The sequence below is a fragment of the Dasypus novemcinctus genome, chromosome 10, assembly GCF_030445035.2.
Source record: "Dasypus novemcinctus isolate mDasNov1 chromosome 10, mDasNov1.1.hap2, whole genome shotgun sequence".
NCBI classification, from domain to species: Eukaryota; Metazoa; Chordata; class Mammalia; order Cingulata; family Dasypodidae; genus Dasypus; species Dasypus novemcinctus.
The window spans coordinates 31,423,771-31,432,540 of NC_080682.1; the positions used below are offsets into that span (position 1 = coordinate 31,423,771).

The following is an 8,770-nucleotide window of genomic DNA, read 5'->3' on the forward strand; positions in this document are numbered from 1 at the left end:
CATTTTGGAGCATTGCCACTAAGCATGGATTATAGCTTATATTGGAGTTTATACTCTCTCCCACTCCATTTTGCAGGTTTTGGCAGGATATATAATGTCTTGTATCTGTCTTTGCAAGGTCATTCAGGACAATTCCAAGTCCCAAAAATGCCCCCCTATTACACCTCTTTTTCCCTCTCCCTGCCTTCAGCAACTCCAGTGGCCACTGTCTCCACAATAATGATATAATTTCTTCCATTGCTAGAGTCACAATAAGTCTATAGTAGAATGCCAGTAAGTCTACTCTAGTCCACATTTTTATTCTCCAGTCCTACGGACTCTGGAAAGGTGATACTCATTCCACCTGTAAATGAGTGGAGACATCAGTCCCATATGGCTGATGTTTGGGACTCTCTTGCATACAGTTATAGACTCTCTTAGTTCCTTGCTGTGGTGGTTGTCCCTCCTCACCTCTTTGTTAGTTTTCCCAGGTGAGTCCAATGAACTGGAGAGTAGGTAGTGCAACTCCTTTAGGCCCAGGGCCCAGCTGGAACATGGCCAGCCCAGAGATTCATGTCTCTTGGAACACACCTACCAACTCCAGCACCAACTAGTTTCAATAAAAGGGGCAAAAAAGTTATTTGCAGAGAAGTCACATCTGAGTCCAACTCTGCCACACTTGGGAGCACAAACTCCAAAGTAGACACATTGACAAGGCCCCAAACTCCATGGCTCTCTGCCATGACCGGAGGACCAGGGTGTCTCCCCAGCTCTCAAGAGACCCACTATTTGGGGTAGTATCTACTTTATGGTCCTTGAGATCCTGCTGAAATATTCATAAGTGTTACCTCTCTGATGACCTTCTGACTCATTTTGAAGTCTCTTAGCCATATAAACTCATTTATCTTTACCATTTCCCCCTTTTATTCAAAGTACTTTTCCAGTTCTATCATTAGCTGGTGCTTGGTAGTAATTCCTGGGTGCAAGGAAGGCTCATCCTTGGGTGTCATGACCCACACTAGGGGAAGGGTAATGCACTTATATGCTGAGTTTGGCTTAAAGAGTGGCTGCAACATGGAGGCTCTCAGGAGATAACATTTAGGTACCCTACAGTACTAGGCTAAGTTGAAATTTCAAGAGCAAAAGGCTCATAAGCTTAGCCATCAATATCAAGGCCCATCAATGGACCATCCTTCTTCCCTGGTCATTGCCCCTATACTTGGGGGATTGTTGCTGTTCTATTACAGAATGTGACAGAGCCCCCCAGGATGGGAATTCAGTATTCCTTCAGTTGCATGACTCTCTCCCCACTGTGGCAGTGACCCATGAATGTTTGAACATATTTATATATCTTATATGTTTGCCCTAGTGAACTTCCTCTCATGTATCACCTATCACTGGCATCCCACACCAATGACCATCCCTTTCCATAACTGAATCATTCTGTGATCCAAAATTTCTTCAAAAATGAAGCCAAATATATTGCTAAATTAAAGTAATAGGCAAATGAGATAATAATGATAGGTTTAAAAATAAGAAATAAAATACATAAAAATTTAGAAAAACTAAAACATTTAAAATAAAGTTAAAAAATGAGTTGTTATAAATGAAAAGTATTTAAACATTTTTGAGGTTTTCCATTTCATCACTGTTATAACTGTTGTCCTGTATGTACAATGGAAATATCTTCCATTTTTCCTCAACATCTTACTTTTTTTTTTCATTATATCTTCAAATAAGTTTTAAGTCACAGTAAAGTCACATGCAGAATATGGGTATTCCCATATAACCAACATTTTTCCCGTTTTCCTCATTTGTTATTAATGAACTTTTACATGTGTCTGCTACATTTGTTACAACTGATATAGGAATATTGAAACATAGCTACTAAACATGATCAGTAGTTTACAATATGGTTCACATTTAAACCATATGTTTTATAAGTTTTTGGTGAAATTTAACATGGCCTGTGTCCATCATTGCAAGATCATGCAGAACACTTCCTTTGCTCCTTAACTATACTAGCTTCCATTTATTCTATTTCTCCCTCACCCTTCCCTTGGGGCCCACAGCGACCACCAGGCTTCATTACTCGAAGGGCAAGATTCATAGATACCTGACACAATGCTGAGGGCTTGACACAGTAGTCTGTCCTCTCTTATTAGGAAACACCCATGCTTTAGAGAGACACCCTCCCCTCTGTTTGAGAACATATTGGGCCTCCACAGGATGGGACTACAACACCTTCCACCTCATTGTATGACTCTCCACCCACTGATATAACATGCTATGACAAGAGGAACACTCACCCACTCCCTAGAAACCTGCCTAAGGGACTTCCTGTGCTGAATACCCCCCTCCCCCATCGAACACCCTAAACCAGTAACCCTTCCTTGTCATATTGCCAAAAGAGTTTTCTCAGCATTGTAGTTTCAATCCCCAGTGTTCACCTGCTCCCTTCCTCAACCCTCCTCCCAGTTCCATGGACCATCTGATCCATCGTCCCCACCCTAGCCCCCTGTCAAGCTTGCACCATCCAACCCAATAATATCCCTACACTCCTGACATACTTTCACTGAACAACTAATCACTTCCACCTTTTTATAGAGTTCGCCCATGGGGCATTGACTCACAACCTTCTTCCTTTCTCTTTTCTGTAAACCTATCTTCCAGACTCTAGCTCTTTGAGTTAGCTGGATAGCTTTATTGACATCAGAGAGGTCATGTAGTATTTGTTTTTCCATGCCTGGCATGCTTCACTAAAAATAAGGTCCTCAAGTTTCATCCATGTTATCCCATGTTAGTACTATATTTCTTCTTTAAGCTGGGTAATATTGCATTGTATGTATATACCACAATTTTCTTATCCTTTCATATGTTGATGTGCATTTGGGTTGATTCCAACTTTTGGCAATAGTGAATAATGCCACTATGAACATTGGTGTGCATATATCTATTCATGTCCTTGTTTTCAGTTCTTCTGGGTATATTCTCAACAGTGGAATTGCTGGATCGTATGGCAGATCTATAATTAACTTTTTGAGGAACTGCAAAACTATCCTCCATAATGGCTGGTGCATTCTACATTCCCACCAGCAGTGGATGAGGATTCCCATTCCTCCACATCCTCTCCAACCACTTGTAATCCTCTAATTATTTTTTTAATGGCTGCCAGTCTAATGGGTGTAAGATTGTATCTCGTTGTAGTTTTGATGTTCATTTCTCTAATAACTAGTGATATCCAGCAACTTTTCATGTGCTTTTTAGCCATTTGTATTTCTTCTTTGGAGAAGTGTCTGTTCAAATTTGTTGTCCATTTTTAAAATGGGATGTGTAATTTTTGAGATATAGGATTTCTTTTTATATGCTGGATATTAGGCTTCTATCAGATATATGGTTGCAAAATATTTTCTCCCACTGTGTAGGCTGTCTTTTCACTTCCCTGATGAACTCCTTTGCATTGCAAATGGTTTTAATTTTGAGGAGGTTTTGTTTATCTATTTTTTCTTTCTTTGCTCATACTTTGGGTATGAAGCTCATGAAAGAATTTTCTATTACAAGGTCCTATAGATTTTTCCCTGCATTATCTTCCAAGGTCTTAATGGTCTTGGCTCTAATTTTTAGGTCTTTGATCCATCCTGAGTTTATTTTTGTGTAATGTGTGAGATGGTGTTCCTCTCTCATTCTTTTGCATATGGATATCCAATTCTCCAAGAACCATTTGTTGAAGATACCATTCTCTCCCAGTTGAGTGGACTTGGTGGCATTGTCAAGTACCAGATAACTGCATATGTGAGAATCTATATCAGAACTCTCAATTCAGTTCCATTGATCAGTATGTCTATTCTTGTGCCAATACCATGCCATTTTGATCACTGTAGCTTTGTAATATGTTTTAAAGTCAGGTAGTGTGATTCCCCCAATTTCATTTTTCTTTTTTAATATGTCCTTGGCTATTAGGGGCCTCTCCCCATTCCAAATAAATTTCATAGTTACTTTTTCCAATTCAGTTTAAAAAAGCTGTGTTGATTTTTATTGGGATGCATTAAAACTGTAGATTAGATTGATCAGGATAGACATCTTACTGATATTTGGTCTTTCTATCCATGAATAGGGAATATACTTCCTTTATTTAAGTCTTCTTTGATTTCCTTTAACAGTGCTGTGTAGTTACCAGTGTATAAGCCATTTACATATTTAAATTTATTCCTAGGTATTTGATTTTTTAAAGTTACTATTGTAAATGGTATTTTTTCTTGATTTCCTCCTCAGATTGCTTACTATTAGTGTGAAGAATTGCTAATGATTTTTACGCATTAATCTTACAACCTGCGACTTTAGTAAACTCAGGTTCTAGAAGCTTTGTTGTAGATTGGTATCATGTCATCGCAAGTAGTGAAATTTTGACTTCTTTTTTTTCCAAATCGGTGCCTTTTATACTTGGTTCTTGCCTCAGTGCTTGAGAAAGTACTTATAACACAGAGTTTAGCAGGAGCACTGATTATGGGCATCCTTGTCTTATTCCTGATCTTAGAGGGAAAGCTTTTAGAATTTCACCACTGTATATGATGTTAGCTGTGTTTTTTTTTTCATATATACCCTTTATCATGTTCAGAAAGTTTCCTTCTATTCCTATTTTTTGCAGTCTTTTTATCAGGAAAGGGTGCAGTATTTTGTCCAGTGTTTTTCCTGCATCTATAGATGTGATCATGTGATTTTTTTCTTTTAATCTATTTTTGTGGTGTATTACATTGATTTTCTTATTACCTTGATATCCTTGCATACCTGGGATGAAACACACTTATTCATAGTGTATAATTTACTTGATGTGTTGTTGAATATGATTAGCAAGTGTCTTGTTGAGGATTTTAGCATTTGGGATCTTTAGAGAGATTGGTCTGTAATTTTACTTTTTTCTTGTGCCATCTTCATTTGACTTTGGTATTAGGGTAATTTTGGCATCATAGAATTAGTTTGGCAATGTTCCTTCTATTTCAGTTTTTTAGAAGAGTTTAAGCAGGATGGGTGTTAGTTCTTTCTGGAATATTTGTTAGAATTCATCTGTGAAGCTATCTGGTTCTGGTCTCTTCTTAGTTGTGAGATTTGTAATGACTGATTCTATCTCTTTACTTGTGACTGGTCTGTTGAGTTTGTTAATTTCTTCTTTCATCAATGTAGATTACTTGTGTGTTTCTAGGAATTTGACAATTTCCTCTAAATTATCCTTCTTGTTGGCATATAATTTTCTTTCAAAGTATCCTCTTATGATACTCTGTTTCTGCAAATTCAGTGTGGTATTCCCTTTCTCATTTCTTATTTTGTGCATTTACATATTCTCTCTATTTCTTTGTAAGTCTAGCTAAGGGTTTGCCAGTTTTATTGATCTTCTCAAAGAACCAGCTATTGGTATTGTTTATTTGTTCTAGTGCTCTTATTTTCAATTTCATTTAGTTTTTCTCTGGTCTTTGCTATATCTTTCTTTCTACTTCCTTTGGTGTTTGTTTTTCTTTTTCTAGTTCCTCCAACTGTGCAGTTAGGTCTTTAATTTTAGTTCTTTTTTGATATATGAATTTATGGCTATGAATTTCCCTCTCAGCATAACTTTTGCTGTGTCCCATAAGTTTTGATATGTTTTCTTGACATTTGCTTTCATTTCAAAGTAGTTATTCATTTCTTTTGAAATTTCCTGCTTCACACTCTAAGTGTGTTGCTTAACTTCCATATCTTTGTGCCTAACCTGATTCTCTGGTCCTTACAGATTTCTGGCTTCATTCCATTATGGTGAGATAATTTACTTTGTATGATTTCAGTCTTTCTGAGTCGACTGAGACTTTCTTTGTGGCCTAGCATGTGGCCTTTCTTAGAGAATGATATATGTGCACTTGAGAAGAATGTATATCCCACTGTATTTGGCTGTAGTGTTCTTTATATGTCTACTATATCCTGATCCTCTAATGTATTATTCAAAGTCTTTGTTTCTTTTCTGATTTTCTGTAGAGATGCTCTGTCTAATGGTGAAAATGGTGTATTAAAGTTCCCCACTGTAATTGTAGAGGCATCTATTTCTCCACTTAGATTTTCCAGTGTTTGCCTCGTGTACTTTGAGGTGCCCTGGTTAGGTGCATATTTTTTTTTTTTTTGACATTGTCTTTTATTGACTCATGATGCTTTCAGTCATTTATATTCTCTATCTTCCTCTCTTGCTTTTGTAACTTCTACCTTATTAATTGTCTATATTATATTACTAATAGAAAAATTAACACTGGCTTTAAATCATCAAGCAGATAATGTGGAAATGAACAAGTCAACTTGTTTTCAAACAATTCCAGTACAAAGCTTCCCACTTTTTTTCAATCTAATTCAATCTAACCCTATCCCTAGTTCAACAGGAAAGGTACTTTCAAAAATCTTTATGAATTAACACTAATTTCATGAAGGAGTATCTTTTAAAAACTAACGATAGAAAGTGAGTAGTATGTGACATTGGTAAAAAGTTGAGAAACAGAATATTAACCTGTATGTATGTTAAATAAAAACTTTTAATTCCCTAGTTCTTGTTCCTATTTCTACTAAAAATTCTTAAAAATAATTTAAAACACTTGGCTATCCCTGCAAAGTAATATTATAAAGCACAATAACATCTTTATATTAAATTTTCACAGATGTTATTAAAGGAAGTGTAAATTACATATTCTTTCACTCAAAATACGGTATGCTGAAACAGTTAAACAAACCTGGTTAGTTTGTATTGGAATTTTTTAAGTAGAAGTAGTTATTTTTATTACATACTGCATAAATTTGAGGGGGTAAGAATTTCACAAAATTCTTCACTGCAAAATACTTAAAATGCATGTAAACATTTTAAGAACATTTTCACGATGACCATGAAGTGAATCAAAAGCACTTTTGAAACTTTTGAATGGAAGGATGGGAGAAGCAGGATGATCGGTGACTGGGATCCAGAATTTAGATGACTTAGCAAGGTCATCCAATTACAAGGGTGTAGAATTGTGTGTGGGACCCAGGATTTTTCTGGTAGAAGCTTGTTGCAGAATTGGGGAACAAAATCTTATTACAGTTCAGATCATTTTATCCCAGAAAACAATTGCAGAAACTAACTTTAATTTCTCAAAACTCAATTAGGTGTGTATATGATCCATTGGTATCCAGTTTCAACACTTGCCTGTTCCTATAAGTGCCATGTTCCACCACTACCCCAGGTTCAGCACACTTACTGTTAGCAGCTAATTCTTTTTCACAGAGAGTCACAAATTGGCAATAAAGTTCTCACCCTTCTTCTTTTCCAGAGTTAGAGTGATATTGCATGTTTCTTCCTTTCACTTTTCCCCCAAGGGTGGCTTGAAGGATAATAAGAATGTCACCATGTAGATCCAATATAGAGACGTGCTTGCCATTTTCTGTCTCACTTAATTTCACATTTAACAGTGTATTAACCATTTTGGGAAGAAGTTCTTTATTAGCTCCCTTGAAAAAGCACACATAGATCACTAATCCTCTCTGGACCTCCACCCACTGGGCCGTGTTGTTCCCCTCCGCTGAGCGTATTTGCAGCTGGGTGTGCAGGCATTGCTACAGGAGCAGCGGGGCCTGAGGCTTCCCAGTGCCCTCACCCATGGACGGAGACAGCACGGCTGGTGCATCAATTTTTATGATTGTTCTTTCTTCTTGAAAGATTACCCCTTTTACTAATATATAGTTTCCACCTTTGTTTCTTACAACAGTTTTGTATTTGAAGTCTATTTTGTCTAATATTAGTATAACTACTCGAACCCTTTTCTGGTTATTGTATTCTTATAAGATTTTTTTCCAGCCATTCGTTTTCAGCCTCTTTGAGTACTTGGGTCTAAGTGGGTTTCTTGTAGATAGCATGAACGTAGATCTTATTTACTTATCCGTGTTTCCAATCTGTGTCTCTTGACTGGTGAACTTAATCGATTAACATTCAGTGTTATTATTGTCAAGGAATTACTTTAGCCACATTTTCTTTGGGTTTAAGTATGTCATACCTTGTTGTTGTTTGTTGTTTGTTTTTTTTTTTTTGTCCTTTTAGCTGTTCTTATACTCTCCTCCAATTTTCTTTCTCTTCTTTTTTTTTTTCCTTTCAACCTGCAGAATTCCATTTAGTATTTCTTGAAGGGCAGGTTTCTTACTGTCATACACTCTTAGTTTCTGTTTATGAGTAAATATTTTGAACTCTTCATCATTTTTGAATATTATCTTTGCTGGATAGAGAATTCTTGTCTGGAAGTTTGTTTGCTTTTTTTCCTTAGTATCTTGGCTATGAGATACCATTTCCTTCTTGTCTCCATGATTTCAGATGAGAAATCAGTAATTACTCTTATTGAACTTTCCTTATATGTGATGGTTCTCTTTTCTCTTGCTGCCTTCAGTATTTTCTCTTTGTCTTGAGCATTGGAGAGTTTGACAAGGATATGTCTTTGAGTAGGCCTGTTGGGAAGGGGTGCATTGTGCTTCTTGGACATATCCATCCATCTCCCTCAATAGGGATGGTAAAAGTTTTCAGCCATTATTTCCTCCAACATCCCTTCTGTCCCCTTTCCCTTCTCTTCTCCCTCTGGGATGCCTATTATGCATATGTTTGCATGTTTTGTGTTGTCATTCAAATCCCAAAGTCCCTCCTGGATTTTTGCCATCCTTTATCTATCTGTTCTACTATCTAGTTGATTTCAGATGTACTGTCTTTCACATCCCTAATTCTTTCTTCTGCCTGTTCAAATTTGCTGTGATGTACTGAGAGTATATTTTTATT

At 36.7% G+C, this 8,770-nt stretch overlaps 1 pseudogene; it reads right to left on the reverse strand.

Moving 5' to 3' along the window:
• Positions 1 to 7,107: 7,107 nt before the first annotated feature.
• Positions 7,108 to 7,614, reverse strand: LOC101435746 (D-aminoacyl-tRNA deacylase 2 pseudogene; annotated as a pseudogene).
• Positions 7,615 to 8,770: the final 1,156 nt, after the last annotated feature.